Source organism: Protopterus annectens, chromosome 4.part0, assembly GCF_019279795.1.
Source record: "Protopterus annectens isolate FY-2018-M chromosome 4.part0, PAN1.0, whole genome shotgun sequence".
Taxonomy (NCBI): Eukaryota; Metazoa; Chordata; order Ceratodontiformes; family Protopteridae; genus Protopterus; species Protopterus annectens.
In genome coordinates, this window is record NC_056733.1 from 1,004,618,632 (window position 1) to 1,004,639,854 (window position 21,223).

Below are 21,223 nucleotides of genomic sequence, written 5' to 3' on the forward strand. Positions count from 1 at the left end.
AGAAAAAAGGAGGTCATTGCCCCACTGTACTCATCCCTCATTAGACCCATTATAGAGTAGAATGCCTCATTTAGTATGTACCTCACAAGACATCTGCAACAGCTGGAAAGGCCGCAGAAATATCTCACTAAAAGAATCACAGGCCTAAAGCAGATGCCTTATGCTGACCATCTAAAAAAACTCCAGCTCCACTCTGTGGCATATTGTCTACTCAGAGGCGATCTCTGCTTAACATACAAGGCCATGTCAAACCCTGAGCTGTTGGACATGCTCCACTTTTATATAGTAGGGTATCACCTGCATCTATTTTGTTTCCTCTTCTTTTTACAATTCCTGTGAGCTTGTACTGCACTGAATACTGGAGGAGAAAGAAAGGAAAGGACAACATGGGAAAGGTGGTGAATAAGCTGAGAAAATAAAGGTAGCTACAGTGACAGAATGCATATGAAGATGTGGAAAAGAAGACGGCAATATGGACAGTGGCTGGACAGATACTAGTGATCAAAGGTCAAAGGCCATGGGGCAGTATTATTATATTGGTCATTATTATTTATTTTACTTGACTTTTTAACTGAGTTATTGTTTGCCTAGGCACATTCTTGAAGATGTTATTACTATGATACCCAGTATTTTGCCAGTGGGACAAAATGAACTATTATTAATGAAGGATTTTGCAGGCATGGGGGAGTTATGGACATATGGAGCTGAAAGTTAAGCAAATTGGACAATGTATTTAGGGATATTAAAGGAACCCAAAAGAGTCTTATGAGACTGTTGTTTTGCTAAACATTTACTGCAGTGTGCATAAATGATCATTTTAGTGTGCTTTCCTTAAATGGGATGAACTAGGCACATAGTGTGTGTAAGTTATTTAGTGTAAGAAAGGCAGTGCTTATATATATATATAACAAGTAAAAATAACTAACATACAAGAAATAGTTTAATAGCACTGAAATTGTCTGATGCTGTGAAATGAATTTCTGTTCTCTGAAAAGAATTGTGTTAATTAGTCTATATTACTATGTTCTGTGTGGTGATGCAAATAACACTGTTTTTGTGTCATTATAGTAAATTATGTATATGAAACACCTTGTGGGCAAGGTAAAAGTGTAAAAAAGATGACAAATGTTTTAGATTGTGAATTTGTGTATGTTTATTTATTTATATATGGAAAGTAACTGTATGTCAGAGATGATTCTTACTGTACATGGCATTTCTGTCACTGTAAGGAATGTAACCAATGGAAAACAGTGGAAACAGGCAGCAGTCCAGTCACCAACAAGGGAATGAGATACAGGACTAATCAGGGACTTTAAGCACTGAACATACTTAACATATGAATATATGGATACCTGACAAGGATCTATCTGTGAGCTGCTAAGGGTTCTCATTTATTAGACTGTGGATTTCTGCCTCTATGAGTCTGTAAGAATGTATGCATTTAGTGAGTGTATTATATATATATATATATATATATATATATATATATATATATATATATATATATATACCACAGCAAACCAATAAAAAAAGATGGCAAAGAGCAGTGTAACATCCAAATAGACTTTTATTCAATAAAATCACTTCTTCAGACCATACAAAAAATCATCAGCATCTCAGATATTTAAAATGCAATCAATTAAATAGCTGCCAATAAAAAACATTCAAGTACAATACCCATGTTTTTATTGGTAGCTATTTAATTGATTGCATTTTAAATATTTGAGATGCTGATGATTTTTTGTATGGTCTGAAGAAGTGATTTTATAGTGAAAGCACTCACCTGTGTTTGAATAAAAGTCTATTTGGGTTTTACACTGCTCTTTGCCATCTTTTTTTTATTGGTTTGCTGTGGTGCTGTGTTCAACGTTTTTGTTCATACTACTTGGTTTGTGGTTGAGCACAGCTTTGCAGTCAGCAGGACTTGTTTTACGATATAATATATATATATATATATATATATATATATATATATATATATATATATATATATATATACATATATATATGTATATAGTATATATATAGTTCCACTTTACAATCTCGAAATACTGAAATCTTGAATTTCAGAATCTCAAAACAATAAAGTCGATCCAGAAAACGCCGACAGCCCAAAACCGCAAAACTTCAAATCCCGAACACACAGCATACACCACACCACACATACACCACAATACCCACACTACAAAACACAACAAAAAAAACCACACTAAAACATAACACCTCTCATCCACAAACCTACACTGCAAATAAACAGGGGACCACACACCCCCGCACCCCCCACACCCCCCTACTTATATATACTAACTCCGAGATTGTACAAACAGAAAAAGCAAACTCACACCCAGACATTCTACAGTCCCTCGCACACACACACACACACACACACACACACACACACACACACACACACATCACACATATGCAAACACCAGCACACCAAACACTTACACACTCATACTTTCACCTGCCTACCCTAACTCACATGTACGACTTACAAACACACTCGCATACACTCAAACCCCCACCCAAAACCCTTACAAAATACTCACACCTTAAATTCCACCTAAATCCACACACTACACTGGACACCATCCACACAAAACACTGCACGTAACGTAGCGTAAAGCCATAGCCACGAATTTAAGATATTCAAATTTGCATTTATGCACTTTTGCTATTTTAAAAATTCAACTTTATGGTCTTGAAATACTGAAATAGATACTGAAATTCAAGATTTCAGTATTTTTAGATTATAAAGGGGAAACCATATAAATATATACATATATATATATATATATATATATATATATAGATATATATAGATATATATATATATATATATATATTATTTTTTGAGAAAGTTGTTTTCAAGCAGATGGAAGCCCATCTAAATTACAATGAGCATATGGTTCCAGTCAGGTTTGTATACTCACCATAGCAATGAAACTGCTCTAATCAGAGTAGTTAACATTCTCCTTATGGTACAGGACCAGAAGAACTATACAGTGCTGTTCCTCCTGGATGTCTCTGTTGTTTTTATGCAGTGATTCATGGTATCCTAATAGAATATTTGCATTTGTACTGTGGAATATCATTTACTGTTCTTGATTGGATTTCATCTTATCTGTCTGTCAGTTCTGGACTCAATTTGTCTTCACCCTACCATCTTGTATGCAGGTTTCATCAAGGTTCTTTTTCAGGCCCTTTATTATTCACTGTATACTTGCTTCCATTAGGACAGAAAAGAGTCAACTGTACCATAGTTACATAGATGACAGTCACATTTATTTCTCTTTTCCCCAGGATGAGATGACATGTATTAATTTCTTGACAGGTGATCCTGAAGCCATTCATACATGCTTAATTTAAAATCATTTAAAACTGAACACAACTTTTCTCTTCATACACCTTTGAGAGAATCTTCTGCCCCATCACTCAATAATTACATATTTTAAGAAGGAGATAAGCTTGAGTTTGCATAAAAGGTGACGAATATGGGGATTATTACAGACTCAAGACTGACATGTCAGGACCAGTTGTAAGCTGCAGAGCAGTCTTCCTACTTCTATTGGGAGGGTTGGGAGGGTGGCCTAATGGTTAAGCTGTTTGCCTTACAAACACAGGGTGCAGGGTTCAAGTCTCACAAGGGATAATTAGCTAGGCTTAAAATGGCTCGTAAATGCAGTTAGCTTAGTTCGAACCTATGAACCTAGGAACCTATCTGGAGGATATATTTCCAGGATTAAACACATGATACTTCAATCAGATCTCTCAGCTGTGATTCATGCAATGGTTTCTTACAGACTGCACTATTGTAATGCCCTTTACCTGGAAGTGTGTAATATGGAGTTGGGATTAAAGACATGATACTTCAATCAGATCTCTCAACTGTGATTCATGCAATGGTTTCTTACAGACTGTGGTATTGTGGTGCCTTCTACCTGGGAGTGTGTAATATGGAGTTGGGATTAAACGCATGATGCTTCAATCAGATCTTTCAACTGTGATTCATGCAATGGTTTCTTACAGACTGCACTACTGTAATGCCCTCTACCTGGGAGTGTCTAATATGGAGTTGGGATTAAACACATACTTCAATAAGATCTATCATCTGTGATTCATGCAATGGTTTCTTACAGACTGCACTATTGTAATGCCCTTTACCTGGGAGTGTGTAATTTGGAGTTGGGATTAAACACAATACTTCAATCAGATCTCACAACTGTGATTCAGGCAATGGTTTCTTACAGTCTGCACTATTTAAATGCTCTCTACCTGGTAGTGTGCAATATAGAGTTGGGATTAAACACATGATACTTCAATCAGATCTCTCAACTGTGATTCATGCAATGGTTTCTTACAGACTGCAGTACTGCAATGCCCTCTGCCTGGGAGTGTGTAATATGGAGTTGGGATTAAACACATGATACTTCAATCAGATCTCTCAACTGTGATTCATGCAATGGTTTCTTACAGACTGCACTATTGTAATGCCCTTTACCTGGAAGTCTGTAATATGGAGTTGGGATTAAACACATGATACTTCAATCAGATCTCTCAACTGTGATTCATGCAATGGTTTCTTACAGACTGCGGTATTGTAATGCCCTCTACTTGGGAGTGTGTAATATGGAGTTGGGATTAAATGCATGATACTTCAATTAGATCTCTCAGCTGTGAGTGATGCAATGGTTTCTTATAGACTGCACTATTGTAATGCCCTCTACCTGGGAGTGTGTAATATGGAGTTGGAATTAAACACATGATACTTCAATCAGATCTTTCAACTGTGATTCATGCAATGGTTTCTTACAGACTGCACTATTGTAATGCCCTCTACCTAGGAGTATCTAATATGGAGTTGGGATTAAACACATGATACATCAATCAGATCTCTCAGCTGTGATTCATGCAATGGTTTCTTACAGACTGCATTACTGTAATGCCCTCTACCTGGGAGTGTCTAATATGGAGTTGGGATTAAACACATGCTACTTCAATCAGATCTCTCATCTGTGATTCATGCAATGGTTTCTTATAGACTGCACTATTGTAATGCCCTCTACCTAGGATCTTGTAATATGGACTTGGGATTAAACACATGATACTTCAATCAGATCTCTCAGCTGTGATTCATGCAATGGTTTCTTACAGACTGCATTACTGTAATGCCCTCTACCTAGGAGTATCTAATATGGAGTTGGGATTAAACACATGATACTTCAACCAGATCTCTCATCTGTGATTCATGCAATGGTTTCTTACAGACTGCACTACTGCAATGCCCACTACCTGGGAGTGTCTAATATGGAGCTGGGATTAAACACATGATACTTCAATCAGATCTCTCAACTGTGATTCATGCAATGGTTTCTTATAGACTGCTCTATTGTAATGCCCTCTACCTGGGAGTGTCTACTATGGACTTGGATCACCTACAAATGGTATAGATGTCTGCAGCAAGTATCCTGACTAGTACTTCACATTGCCATCATAGGACTTCAGTTCTGCTGTCTTCATTTGCTTCCAGTTCATGGTAGGATCATTTTTAAGATCCTAGTGTTAGCATATTTGTCTATTTATGACTTGAGTCTTTACTACCTGAAGCCCTACTGTCCTCCACTGGTTCTGCTATCATCCACTGTGGGACTGCATGTGGTTCCAATGGTGAACTTGGAAATCTTTGTTTTTTTGTCTTTATATTATCACACCCCTTATCTGTGGAAATTGCACCTTGGTGGCTTCATGAGTGCTCCACACTGACTGGGTCCACTACTGAGGTACGGAGAATAGCCTCATGGTAGAAGACAGATGACAATGAAACAGTCCAGGGAGAGCAGCTAATGTTAATTAGTCATGTGTTCACCCCCCCCCCCGCCAAGAAATAGCCACAGCTCCCAATTTGCTAAAAAATGTTAATCTAGGAGGAAAATTGATCACTCTAAAAGAATGGTGGTCACCTATTCATTCCGATGGAAGTACTTATATTGCAGGTAAGTTAAGTAAAAATATATAGAGGTGTGTTTATGTGAGTATGTGCATGGATATGTAAGTATGTAAATGCAGAGATATGAATGAGGTAGTGCACATTTTATGGGCCTGTGTATGTGTGCGTGCGTGTGTGGGTGTGTGTGCATTTCTACACTTGTGTGCATGTGCGCGCGCATGTGTGTGTGTGTGTGTGTGTGTGTGTGTGTGTGTGTGTGTGTGTGTGTGTGTGTGTGTGTGTGTGTGCGTGTGTGTGTGTGTGTATGGAGGAGCCCTAGGGAGAACTATTGTGCTTACTCTTAATGGTTGTATCTATCCATGAAGCACAGTTTCCTGCTGTTGCACTAATTGACCAACTCCCAATGGTAAATTAGCACACGCATGAAGCTTTTAGTGAATGTGAGCTCACAGAATCGCTAAGCTGGATGGAACTGAGGCCATCAGGTTAGATATACAATATATCACTAATTAATGAAAATGACTGCTAAACAATAAAAGATAATATGCAGAAAACTGGTTCATACTACTTGAATTTCTTTGTTACGTAAATCTGACAAAGTCACTTCCATCTGGGATGAACACGCTAACTTCCAATCAGTGAGAACTGCACTTTTGCTTGTTATTTTAAATATTCATATACTAAAGCAAGTGCCAGTGCTTTGCTTCCTTGCAGACTTCTCTTTCTTCCTTTCTTTTTTAATACTTTCCTGTTTTGAATTTTCCATGTTGTTCTTGCTACGTCTCATCATTTGTTTACCTGATTATTGCAGGAAATGGTTAAACAACTGTATGTTGAATTAAACCATATTTTTCTTTACTTTATTCCTAACCTTCAGAGCACAAAATGTGTACTGCTGTGACTGTCAGTGTAATTTGCAAATATTTCACTGTAATTCACTAATCATTGTGCACAACTTGTGTTAACTCAGAGGCATCATTCCATTAATATCTACAAACATCTGTCTGACCATATATCAGTATTATGGACCTGTCCATGCTTTTTGTCCTGGTTTTAGCTTATAACTTCTCCTACTGTACCAGGCATTCCAAATTCATATCAGACAACTGTCTTTTATCTGCTCCCTAATATTTTTACCTGCCCTTAATCATTTCCTCTGCATGGCATGTTACATATATACATTTTCACAATAATTAACCATGTATGTTACAAACTTTAACTCTGATTCTTTAAATAAAGGATACAAGTGGCCGTCTTAGTTATGATGTGTCTTTTAGCAATGACATTTCCTTTAATATAGTGTGATATGCTTATCTGCTAGAAAATGTCATTTTAACAGAGTGTTTTATACAGGATTATTTACTAGATCAAATTATGTGGTGGCATTATATCTAAATAGTACATGCATTAAGTTTCAACTCTATATTTAATGGTTTCTATAAAGGAGGTTTTGTTATGCTTGTGATGAAGAACAATGAAATGAACTAGTTTTATTGTACTGTATTGTGGGAAGGGGTATGGAAGAATGATATCTGGGGGCAATAGTACGCTTGTTTAGACTGTATTCACCTGGTGTACGTATTAATTAAATATTTGTATAAGAAGAGTCTAAAGATCTACAAAGAGTTGGATGACCACCTAAAAAGTAAAAGAATGGTTTTAAATCAAACAGAAATCACTTGGGCTGTATGTTAAGTTTGGGTATATCAGATAGTATTAAATTATAATTGAGTAATTAGAAACTTTACTTTTATTGGAGTAATATCTTGGGGAAGTTACTTTAGTAGAGATGCTAGCAGAATATTAATAGCAAATTCACTTTGATTAGTTATAATAAGCCTAAAAAAACTTTTTTACAATTGAAATGTATAAGAAAAGTAATAGTACAAGTAAGGAGAACATTACGTAATGCAAGCTAATTTATTAGTCAAGGAAGGGTTAAAATAACTATGTTTTATTAAAAAATGTTATTAAGTATACATATGGAGTAACTATAATATAGCCTAAAATGATAAGTTTTAGATTTTATGTAGACTAGGAAATGCTATTGTTTCTTTTAACCTACATGGATGCTATATTTAGTATATGTTATAGTAGTTAGACAAGAACTTTGTTAAGAAAATTTAGATTAAATGTTAGAATGGGTTATTTACTACTACATGTAAATTAGGAATAGGGTACCCACAAATAAGGGGCATTTAAGTGTATAAAACATAGATCTAAGGTTGAATTTGATTTTATTGTTAGAAATAGTTTGTTATAAAAAGGAAGATTTGAACATCTATATCAAATTAAAAGTCATAGAATATTTTTTAAACTAGCAAAGCATGTTTTATACAAGTCAGTTTACAATTATTTACAGTAAAGTATATTCTTTAAATATTTAAAATATGATAAACCTAAGAATTATTTCAGTTCACATTAATGGTCTTAATAGCAGTATTAAAAGATAAGCTTTTGTGATGTTTTTAAAGTTAAATAAAGGAGATGTAATTTTTCTTCAGGAAACTCATTTCACTGAAAAACATTTTCAGTTTTAAATAATGTCAAATATGAGCTAGCAGCAACATCTACATTTGAAAAAAAGAGAAGAGGTAAAAGTGGATTATGGAGGAAATATTCTGTTATGTCTAAACTTATGAAAAATATTAATAACTACAAAGGAATGCATTCTATTGTTAATATTAGTTTTAATAATAAAGTATAATACATTATATGCTTTAGCAGATGTATTGGATTCCTATTATTGGAAGTATTGTTTTTAAAGACACTTTATAAATCTGATCAAAGTTTCTGGAAAGGTAGTTTAGTTATGGCAGGTGATGTTAATTGTTTTTGTGATACAACTGACACTAGTTTTGATAAATTGTTAAAATAGTTGCAGCAAAAAAAAAAAAAAAAAATCAAAAAATTGGATTATTAAAATAATTATTTTACACATTGCCTTTATGTGTATGGTGCACAGACATGAAATGACCGAATGTATATTTCGTATAAAATACTTTGTTTCGTATCTAGATGAATGAATTGAGAATTTCTGTCATTTCATGATAATGAGTCAGTAAACAGAGTCATATTATAGGAGTCATTAACATTATATATTAAGGGAAAAGTTGGGTAAGTGGTGTCATAATAAAAGAAAGAGTGGGATAAGACATTATTAAAACTACATGACAGTTTAAATAGGCTAAGTTAACTCAACAACAACAAAAAAGAATGAATAATTTAGATGAAATGAGAAAATAAAAACTAAAGGATATCAGGAAATTTAAATCCATAAAATGGAAATACCCTATATCAACTTGCCTCATGTCATCAAAAAGTTTACACTGGTACATCAATTGGCAAATAGAGAACACAAACTGATACTATGTTTTATCCAGTACCAAAAAAAAAAAAAAAAAAAAAAAAAACAGATCTTCAAAAAATATCACGAAGATTTACATAAGGAGGGAAAAGATTCATTAGATATGGATTTCATTGAAAATGACACTGAAACAATGTTCACACTAAATTAAATAATAAAAAAAAATTTTTCTTTCAATTAAGCCAATTTCAATATGTGAAATTAAAGAGGCTATTAATAAATGTACAAAGGTAAAGTCCCTGGTATTATTTGAAATGTATAAGGTTTTCCCTCCTAATATAATAACCCTGATATGTGAAACCTTTTTGATTATTAAAAATAACAAAAAATGCGGAAAAATTTCACCCAACAAAACCGAGAATCCACTTCAGAAAGGCGGAAATTGGAAACACCAGCCAAGAAAGTAATCAACTTTATTAACGCTACCAAATGCCACACGTTTTCGTCTATCCACATAGACTTCTTCAGACATCAAAAACACTATGCCAAAAAGTCTCCCTTTTTTATAGATTTGTCATTGTAGTGCACCAATCTAACTCATCCCCAATCAATTAATTAAGTTGATTAATAAACTCATTACAGTAAAATTAGTTTGATTAAAATACCATTAAAGTGCATACTTCATAAAACCCCTTAAATTCTTACAAAGAATTAAGTGTGTAGAATCCAATAAACAAAGAACAATTCAATTTGTTACATATAAAATAATTTGTACATAGTTAAAACACATGTTAACCATTGGTTGGATTGGTGCACTACAATGACTTATCTATAAAAAAGGGAAGACTTTTTGGCGTAGTATTTTTGATGTCTGAAGAAGTCTACGTGGATAGACGAAAACATGTGGCAATTGGTAGCATTAATAAAGCTGATTACTTTCTTGGTTGGTGTTTCCAATTTTTGCCTTTTTGAAGTGGATTCTTGATTATTAAAAATCTTATATTGTCCCCAATTCTTGGACATACTCTTTAATTTCTTCCATTTTTCAGTAAAGGAAAACAAAATTAATATTTTTTTACAGACTCATTTCACTCCTAAATGTATATTATAAAGTATTTACTGCAATTCTGACTAATAGATTAAGAGATATGCTAGACAGTATAATTGATAAAGATAAAAGTGGTTTTATTGTTAATAGAGTAACTCATGGTAATATTAGAAGTCATAGTCAGGTATTCAAAACCCACAGTGAGTGATTATAAACACTGTGTGTCCTTATGCTGTTCATATGTTCATAGGCTATTACTTGGTAATAACCACTAAGACCCTTACAAGCCTAGCCATGCACCCCAAACCATTTGGGTCCTGAGTATCATGGGCATCTATATGGGGGGTATATTAGTATGGATGTAACTAAGGAGCTGGGGGAAGTATTAATTTTCTTATTGAGAGCCTCTGTCCATACCAAACATGGGGGCCAGACTTCGGGTAATTTTATGATTTCCCAACCAATTGTTGCATCCAATTGTCATGGTGTCATTTGAATATTTATTTATTTATTTATTTATTTACTTTTGTTTACCGGGATAGTCCAACTGGATACATATCCATTTTCAGTGGAGGCCCGGGGAGAAAAGCTCCAGTTATACAACATAATAAAATATAGAAAAACATTACATAGCATTTGAACATTACATTTTAAGCACTTAACATTTAAAAAAAACAACATATTACGATATAGAAAGTAAAGCATTGTTAGACAGTGACATAATAAAGAGTACAAGTTCTTGAGTTAACAGAAGTAGTAGTAAGACAGAAGGAAAAGGTACATAGGATTGATGATTACAGGAGAAGGGAGTGTAGAGACTAAAGGAAGGGACTAGTAATAGTAAATGAAAGTAGTAAAGATATAAGGTAGGGAGTAGAAACATGTTAGCATCAGGTATTTTGTAAAAGAAAAGAAACGTAAAGATAGTTAATCTGGGTTATTACAAGAGCATAACCAGTGATTAGAGAGAAAGAGTTTAAGTTTGGTTTTAAATAATGGGAGAGAGGAGAGGGTGGTCAGATCGTTTGGTAGTTGATTCCATATTTTACCCACTGTGTTTGAAAATAGAGATTTGCCTGCTAAGTTATTTGAGAAGGAAATGTGTATCAACATTTTGTTGGCTGAGCGCAGATTCTTCAGGTTATTATAAGGTCTTATAAGGGTCGAGAGAATTGGGGTGTTACTAGGTTGGTAAAGGGCTTTGTGGGCAATTGTGAGTTGATTAAATTGTAATAGTAGTGGTAATTCAAGCCAGCCTAGCTGTTTTAGATTCTGACAGTGATGGGTCCTAAAAGGAGAGTTGTTGGCAAATCTTGCAATATTATGGTATGATCTGGTCAGATTGTTAAGATTATGTTTGGAAAGATTTATGTATATGGGGGAAGCGTATAACAGGGTAGAGATTAAGTGAGTTCTGGCTATAGTGATTCTAGTTGTTGGTGTCAGGAAGGGTTTAATGTGGTAGAGGGAACCAAGTTTTTTATTAGTAGATTTAATTGTAGAATTTATGTGATAATCAAACTTAAGTTGATTATCAATAGTAATTCCTAGTAGTTTGGTAGTGGGGTCTGGAGAGATAATGGTCCCATCTTCAGATGTAAGTGTGAAATGGAGAGGGGGTGATAGGTGAGATGGGTTGAAGAGCAGCAATTTAGTTTTTTTAGGGTTAAGGAGAAGACAGTGGTAAGAGAACCATTTTTCTATAGTAGAGAAGGCTTTTTGTGTGTGAGAATGAAGATCAGTTTGAGATGAGGCAGAGCAAATGATAGTGGAGTCATCAGCATATTGGATACAGATAGACTGCGGAATCGAGAGATGGAGGTCATTTATGAAGATGGAAAACAATAGTGGCCCTAAAATAGAGCCTTGTGGGACACCTAGAGAGGTAGGAAGAAGGTCAGAAAGATGGCTTTGCCAAAGAACGGCTTGTTTTCGGTTGTCCAGATAGGATGTGAACCAGTTCATGGTAGGATGTTCGAAGGAGAGGGACTTCAGTTTGTAGAGGAGAAGTTGATGATTAACCATGTCAAAGGCTTTAGATAGATCCACGAAGAAAGCAGAGGATAAAATATTATTGTTACGATTATTGTTGATGCAGTCAGTAAAGGATAGTAAGGCTGTGGTGGTACTATGAAATGGCCGAAAGCCATGCTGACAGTTAGCCAGGAGCTGATGTTGAAGTAGATGGGTAACAAGTTGTTTATGGATACATTTCTCCATAATTTTGGCTAGTGGGGAAGAGTAGAGCAATGGGACGGAAGTTAGAGAATTCAGTAGAGTTTCCACCTTTGTGGAGAGGAATAATATAGGAGATTTTCCAAATTAATGGGATTAGGCCTTCTGTTAAGGATCTATTGATTAATATAGAGACTGGGTAGGCAATGGCTTTGGCTCCTATTTTGAGGTATTCGGCTGGTAGTTGGTCAGCTGAGGGAGTGTTAGGTTTTAGTTTTTGAAGTAGAGAGGAGATATAAGAGGTAGGTATTGGTTCTAGGTGAAAAGGAGGAGGTGTGAAGTTAGGTTTGGGCAGGTTAGATGTATCTGGATTTTGCTGATTAGCTAAATTAAGTATAGTGGTAGTAAAGAAAGAGTTGAAGGCATTGGCTGTTTGAATTGGACATTCTGGGTTAGAGCCTAATGGGTTGGGTGATTCAACTCTGCCTGGGGATAGAAGTGAGTTAATAGTAGACCAGAATTTTTGTGGTTGTTTGAGTGATGTTTGCTGAAGTTGTATATAAAAGTTCTTTTTGTCTTGTAGGATAGCTTTTTTGGTAATATTTCTTTGTTGTCTAAAGTTTTGGTGATCAAATGAGTTCTTTGTGGACCGCCATTTAGTCCAAGATTTGTTTCTATTGTGGATAAGTTTCCTAGTATGATTTGAGAGCAAAGGGGCTGGTTTATTTTTCATTCTTATGGAACGGGTTGGGGCATGTTGGTCTAGGATTGCTAGGAAGGTGCTATTAAAGTAATTAACAGCTTCATCTATAGGGAGAGACTTTAGGAGAGACCAGTTACAATGGTAGAGTTCAGTTAGAAAGAGTTCTTGGTTAAATTGTTTTTTGCTATGGATGGTCCTAACTATATACGGAATGTAAAGCAAGTTTTATTTCTAATAATATATATGAGAGAGTGGTCACTAAGGTCATCTGGAAGGGTTCCTATTGAATATTTTTGTTGTGGACAATTTGTGAAAATCCAGTCTAAGATGTTTTTTTTTTATTATATTTGTTTATTCTAGTAGGGGTGTTTATTGCCTGTGAGAAGCCATGGGGGTTAATATGAGAGGAAGGATTAGTGCTGTTACATAAAGTCCAATTGAAATTAAAGTCTCCTAGTAGAATTGTTTCTTGTGGGAGATTAGTCGAAAGCCAATTCAGGAGGCCTTCTAATATAGTCAGATTTTTTCCTGGGGGAAGGTAGGAGCAGATGATATAAACTGATTTATGGGAATTAAGTATTAGTTTGGTAATAATTATTTCAAAGATGCCATCACAGGGTAGATTATAGTTTATTTTGTTGATTTTTAGTCCTGATTTATATATAATTGCAACACCTCCACCTTTTTTATTTAAACGATCTTGTCTAATAATGCTGTAGCCTGGGAGGATAATTTCAGTGTCTTTTATTGAAGGTTTAAGCCATGTTTCAGTTAAACAGAGAATATCAAATTGTTGGACATCCAAGAGTGCATGAATATGTGGTATTTTGTTATATATGCTACGTATGTTGAGATGCGCTATTGAGAGTGATTTGGAGGGATTTGTTGTTGGTAGTGGGACCTTAAGGTTAAGATTGTAGTTGATGGGGGTTGGTGTAGGGCTTGGGCCAGGGTTGGGGTGGATGTCTCCATCTTTTAATGAGTGGAGAAATTTGAATTTATAGTCTTGTGAGGGTTTGAGATATTGGTATAGTGATTTTTTATTACATAAAAAGGAGTATTTAATATGATTGAGTCGATGGTATTTAGCTTGAAAGAAACTAGGTATAATAGTGGCATTTGGGAAGGTTATAGATAGAGCAGGAAAAGGTATTAGTGTATGTTTGGAAGGGATGGTGACAAGTGATAGGAGAGGATGTTCATAAGAGGTGAAGAAGTAAGCTGTGTTGAGAGTAATTAGGAGTAAGAGGGCAAGAAAACATGGGTGTTTGTGAGGCATGATAGGGAAAAGTGTATTATATGTGTTAGGAGAAGTATAGGTATTAGCTAAGATAGAGAAGGTAAGAGAGAAATGGAATGTAAGGGAGGGTGATGTATATAAATGGGGTGTGGCTAGTAGTGAGTCACTGAGTGGATGATTGGTAGAGGGATGTGGCTAAGAGGGTAGATGTACTGGGGGGGTGGGAATTGGGGGCAGGGTAGGGGAGCAGAGTGAGCCCGCAGGGCGAACGGAGCGGGATACACAAAGTGTACCATAGAGGATGGAAAAACTATCAGTGAATGCTGACTGTCACAAGGTAAGTGGAGGTAGCCTAGGGGTAGTGGATAAGGATGGACTTTGAAAAGGAAGAAAGGGATAGAAATTAGAAGGGAGAAGTAGGGGCAAGTAAGTAGAAGTAGATACTAGTGCATTAGATACTGGTGGGTAAAGGGTGACCTCTAGTGGACAATAGCAGAGTTGCACTAAGATTCACTAGGGCTCTCGGAGAGTAAGCTAGACTAATGGGAGAATGAGCACAAGCTAAGTAAAGGTCTAGGTAAGGGGGGAAAGAGATAAAGGAGTAAGGGGGTTTGCTGCTGGCAAGCTTGACTGGGAGCAAACAGAAACTTAGCAGGGTTAGCTGGTTATATAATTACAAGACCATGTAATAATTAAACATACTTTCTTGGTATCTTGAGATAGAGGCTTGCAGAGGATGGCAGGGATTTAAAAAGTTCCAAGAGTAATTGGCATAGAGTGCAATAGCAGAGTTAGTTGTGGGATTCTACCCAGGCGAAAAACTCAGGGTATGTCCGGGTGAAAGTTGTAGATATTAGCACACAGCCAAGGACGCTCAGCAGCAGCGAGGAGGGCCGATTTGATTGAATAGGGTCAGGGATGAGCTCTGTTTTACTGGATGGAGAGCCATAGTGCACGATTCTCTGGGACACATATCTGTGTCTCTAGCACATTTTGTTTATATCATAAGTGAACTTTGAATCCCTAGATCTGGTGTTTCTGGTGCTGCTTGATTTGTACATGTGCAACAAATCCATCAGGGCCGGGTCTGAGGAAACCCTGTAAGCCAGGGAAAGATCCCATCTCAGTAGCCTGTAGGAGACTGAATACAGAGACAGAGCTTTTAGGTTATCAGGGTATTCATGCCCTTAATTCTTGTTGTGAGAAACATTTGTGGGTGTTCCAGCTGTTGCTAGTGTCTGGTTAGATGCATGCCAAAGGGAAGATTGTATTCAATGATAATTTTGATAAGGGCTGAGTGATACTATAACTTCATTGGACCTGGATGACATACTCTTGCCTATAAAATGGGTCTCATAGAATTATTTTCTTAATATCTTGGCATTGTGTTAGTCAAAGGCCAGATTGCTCTCTACATATGTTTGCAGATTCCATACTACTGGGCTGACTCTTGGGGTGTTTTATCAATGAAGTAATTAACAGAGGTTGACAGTTTTTCAAACAGCATTATAATGCATTTTTGGGCATTGCGTTTTAGGCTATGGCTTTGATAGCACTCATTTGCCTGTGTTAGACCCACTTTCAAGAAGTCAACATCTTGAGGAAATCTATAATAGCTCCCACTTTACAATCAGCTGTGAACTTAATGAGCATGTTATGCATGTAGTGCCTATGTCCCTTATGGACAGGGGCAATCTGTAAGATACTGAATGCATTGGCACAAATCCATGTCATTCTCTTCCCCTAGGGGTCACATATTGGGAAAAATCAGGTTATATTGGCTAGGCTTGTAAGGGCCCTTAAGTTGTTAGCCTAATAATCTCCTATGAACCCATGAATGACATCCATAACTGTTATAATGTGTGCAATTACAGTGGGAGAAACTGCCCCCAGCCCTTTTATGTCATACAGATTGTTTACAACACAATCATATGATGCAATGACATCACATAGGTCAGTAGTCTGTAGAATTATATAGCTTACTGTTCAATTTGAAGAAAGGACAACATTATATGAATGCACTCAATGCAGAAAAACAACACTGTGTCACATTATTATCAATTTTTACTTTGGGGAAAGAAATATAAACTCATTTTGTAATTTGTAATTGTAATTCCAGGCAGTGAAAGTGAATGTCATACTCCTGCAGCACATGTAATGTCTTGTCTAGCATATCTGCACAGATAGAGTGTGGTTTAGTTCTGGAACAGTGTATGTCCAAAACAATGGAAACATTGATATTGCACTGCTCACTGATGTGTGAACATTAACATAGTTACCAATAAACATTGATACTGCACTGCTCACGGTTGTGTGAAGAGTAACATAGTTACCAATAAACATTGATACTGCACTGCTCACAGTTGTGTGAACAGTAACATAGTTACTAATAAACATTGATACTGCACTGCTCACAGTTGTGTGAACATTAACATAGTTACCAATAAACATTGATACTGCACTGCTCATAGCTGTGTGAACAGTAACATAGTTACCAATAAACATTGATACTGCACTGCTCACAGTTGTGGGAACATTAACATTGTTTTGCCCTTGTCATCAAACTGACAAAAATAGTACTGTATAAATTATGATGAAATGTCTCTTCTTACTTCTCATATTAATTTCAGTTATTTGTGACAATATTCCTTGCTATATTTTGTGACAGATACAGTTAATACTCAACTCTGTAGAGTGCGCAGTATGAGATGCAGGAGTTTGAATCCAATAACATCTCTCTGTCAGATAACTGTTTCAGACAGGAGTGGTTTAGGCAAAGGAAGTATTTATGGCACAGTCAGAGGGCAACATTTTTAAAGCATTGCCCTTCAACGTAAGGATTCCAGGCCCATTACAATGGGAAAGTGCTGTAAGCCCTTCAAGTGTGTTCATCTTGACACACACAGTATGCATATTTCTGTGGCTTCAAAGGTTGATATGCAACTTTCTGATATCTATCCTCGTGTTCAAGTCTTGCAAGTGCAAACTTTACCCCTCTGTCCCCCCAAAAAGGCCCTTTTGACATCCCCAATACTTGTCCTGCAGCTCACATCTCCATAGATCAAGTGTTACATGCCCTATCCAAGGCAAAGAACACAGCTTCCATGGGACCTGATAGTATCCCAAGATGTATTTTGCACCATCTCCAGTAAGAACTGGCTTCTCCATTGAGCACCCTATTCAACCACAGCTTAAGTACTGGCTTCATTCCAGCAGAGGGGAGAAATGCCATTGTCAACCCCTTGTACAAAGGTGGTGCCACTAATTACCCTGGAAACTATCACCCCATTAGCTTGACAAGTCTGATCTGTAAAGCCATATAGCGTATTATTATGGATCTCATAAACAAGGACATAGGTAATCTCCGAGCAGTTGACCCCACCCAGTTTGGATTCGTCAAGGGCAGATCTTGCCTGTTGAACCTAGTTGACTTCTTTGAGACTGTCACCAAGGCCCTGGATGAGGGAAAGTCAGTACATACAGCTTACCTTGACTTGGCCAAGGTCTTTGACGCAATCCCCCACTCAGACATCATGGAAAAGCTAACACAACTTGGCGTTAATCCATATCTCATTTGGTGGGTGGCCAACTGGCTCACTGATAGGACTCTCAAAGTCAAAATAGACACCTCCACCTCTGATAGCAGACCTGTCACTAGTGGAGTTCCCCAGGGATCTGTCCTGGGACCCCTACTGTTTGGCATCTATTTCTCAGAGGTCCAGGTAAAGACAAAGGGCCTGTGGCTGACCATGTTTGTGGACAACTGTAAGTTGGACACTGTCATGGACTCCTCTAATGATGTTAACATACTGCAAGAGGGTCTAACAGAAACTAATGACAGGTACCAAAGTCATGGCCTCAAGCTAAATGCAAAAAAAATGTATCATCATACCATTAAGTGAAAACATGATCCCTATTGATTACCACATCAGTGGCAACCCCCTAAGCACACAGCCTGTGGTGAGAGAGCCAGGGTTGATAACAACCTCACATTCAACCATCATGTAGTGGCAGCAGTCAGAAAAGTCTTTTACTTGTTTCATCTCATAAGTAAAGGGATTGCATCCAGAAAAAAGGAGGTTATTACCTCTCTATACTCCTCCCTCATTAGACCAATAATTGAGTATAATGCCCCTTTTGGGATATACTTCACCAAACATCTGCACCAACTGGAAAGACTACTGAAATACCTCACAAAGAGAATCCATGGCCTCCAACACCTATGCAGGCAGGCTCAAATCACTATCACTCTACTCAGTATTGAACAGACTGCTCAGGGGTGATCTGTGTCTCACTTTAAAGGCAATTTCAGACCCTGCCCTACTAGAGATGCTCTCTATTCATAAGTCTAACTCCTCATGCACTACCTGCTCAAAAGGCCTAATTCTAATATGCAACATCAACAAAACCTGCTGGAGAGACAGGTTTGTCGCCCAGAGGCTGCCTCATTTCTTGAATAGACTTCATACACGTCAAACAGAGCACCTCACTGACCCTCTTCAAAAGCAACCTTGATGAGTGGACGGGAAACCACAAATATGTCTCAGGAATTCCCCCTGTGTCTCTTATTGACAGGGGTGACAGGTGCTGACTGAGGTTTCTTTTTGGGGATAAACTCTTGGCTAGGCTTGGAAGGGTTCCGGGGCCATTAGCCTAGTAACCTCCTATGATCCTAAGTAGCAAATGTTCAGTATGTCATTGATTATTCACAGGCATTATCTAATTTCCAAATAAAAATAATCTGTATTGCATGTCTTCATTCAGACATGTATATATTTCTGCAATAGTTTTCTTCACACTGTAATATAGGACATTAGATTTACATAACATCTCTAACTGTATGGCATGATGCCAGGTCATCATGATGTGTGGTTGGGCCTGTGTTATGACATCTTTTTGTATGTTTGTGTTGTTTACATGCCATGCTGTTATGGCAGTGTACATTGTAATTTATTGTGAGCATTCCCAATATAATTATGTAGTAGATGCTCTTTGTTTATGATTTGAGACCTTGAACTACTGAAATGTCATAATATCTGTGTTGTCATTTGTCACTTGTGTATTTTCAGTGTTACTACTTTACTATTTAGGAAGTACATGAATATACAAACCATGTTTGTCAAATACATGTTTCAAGGTAATATACTCACTCTCTTTGGTTGCCAAATGTCAACAAATGGTAAAACATGTCCCTTTCTTATTTGCATGACAATAGCTGTATGGCTCGTTTCTTTTGTTTATAAACATACAAGTGACAATATTCAAGAACAAAGGGGACATTCACAACTGTCGGTAGTACAGAGGTATCAAACTCCTGTCACACTGCATGAAAGTTGTGGGGAGGGTGATTGATACATGAATACACAGAATAGTAGAAAGTAAGATGGGAGATAAGAAGCCTGATTTCAGACCAGGATACAAGACAACTGACCCAGTGTTTGCAATGAGACAGGTACTTGAGAAGAAGCTAGAAATGAGGAAAGAGTCCAACCAGGCATTCCTAGACATGGAGAAACCATTAGGCAAGGCCCCACGGAAGCTGATTTGGGCAATCCTGCAGTGGTTCAAAGTCCCAAAACCATTGGTATAAATAGTTCAAGCTAGGTACAAGGACCTAATGACTAATGTACGAACAGTGCTCGGTCTCTCAGAGGGGTTCCCAGTAAGAGTGAGTCTGCATCAGGGTTCAGCTCTGAGCCCACTGCTATTCATACTAGTGATAAACTAAATTAGCAAACAGGTCAGAGGAGACAGTTCAACACAGTTGTATGCAGATGATGTGGCATTACACGCAAGAACTTCAGCAAGGGACAGGGAAATGAAATGCAAAAGTGATGGCACTTGGGACAAAACTGAGTGCAGAAATGACAGTTGTGATGGCAGCAAATGGGGGAATCAGAAGAAGAGGAGAACTGAGATAGAAGGGAAGACAGTGGAACAGGTTAACAGCTTCAGATATCTAGGTGGGGTGGTTGAGAGAAAGGATATCTGAATAAGGAGGTCAACGCTGGAATCAGAGAGACAGCAGCCAACTTGCATAGAATATCAGGGGTAGTGTATGACAGAAAAATGCCAAAGAAGCTGAAAAGTTAGGCGTAGAAAACAGTGGTGCAACCAGTATTACTGTATGGTACAGAAACCTGGGCAGTAAGGCAGAGCAGATAAGGAAGCTAGAGGTGATGAAAATGAAGTGCCTGAGAAAGGTGGTAGGATGGGGTCTATATTACAAGCTTGAGGTTACTGAACTTTGACTACCATATGGTCGACACCATATGATCGAAGTTCAGTAAATTCGAATACGTAATAAAAAATTAAAAAATGAAAGGAAACAAAAGTAAGTGCTTTAAGCAGGGTGGCAAGCCACTCTGCACCCTCCACACCACCCGCTACTTAAATATACCAACTCCGAGATCGCGCTACAGTGTAGAAAATGGAAATTTTCTGTTTTTGCACTGTAGTGCACTGAAGTGCAATCTCGGAGTTGGTATATTTAAGTAGCGGGGGGTGTGGAGGGTGCAGCCCCCCATGTGGGGGGTGCAGAGGGCTTGCCCACCCTGCTTACAGCAACTAGTTGTCATTCCTTTCATTTATTTATTTTTTTTTATTAAGCGTTCGAAGTTACTGAACTTTGATCATATGGTGTCGACCATATAGTATTCGAAGTTCAATAACTTCAAGTTTGTAATAGGTTACCGGTAGGATGCACACTGTGGGACAGATGAAGGAATCAGGATGATAGAGCAAAAGCCCAAGTAGGTCCAATTACAGAGTAGGTCAAAGAGAACAGCTTAAAGTGCTTT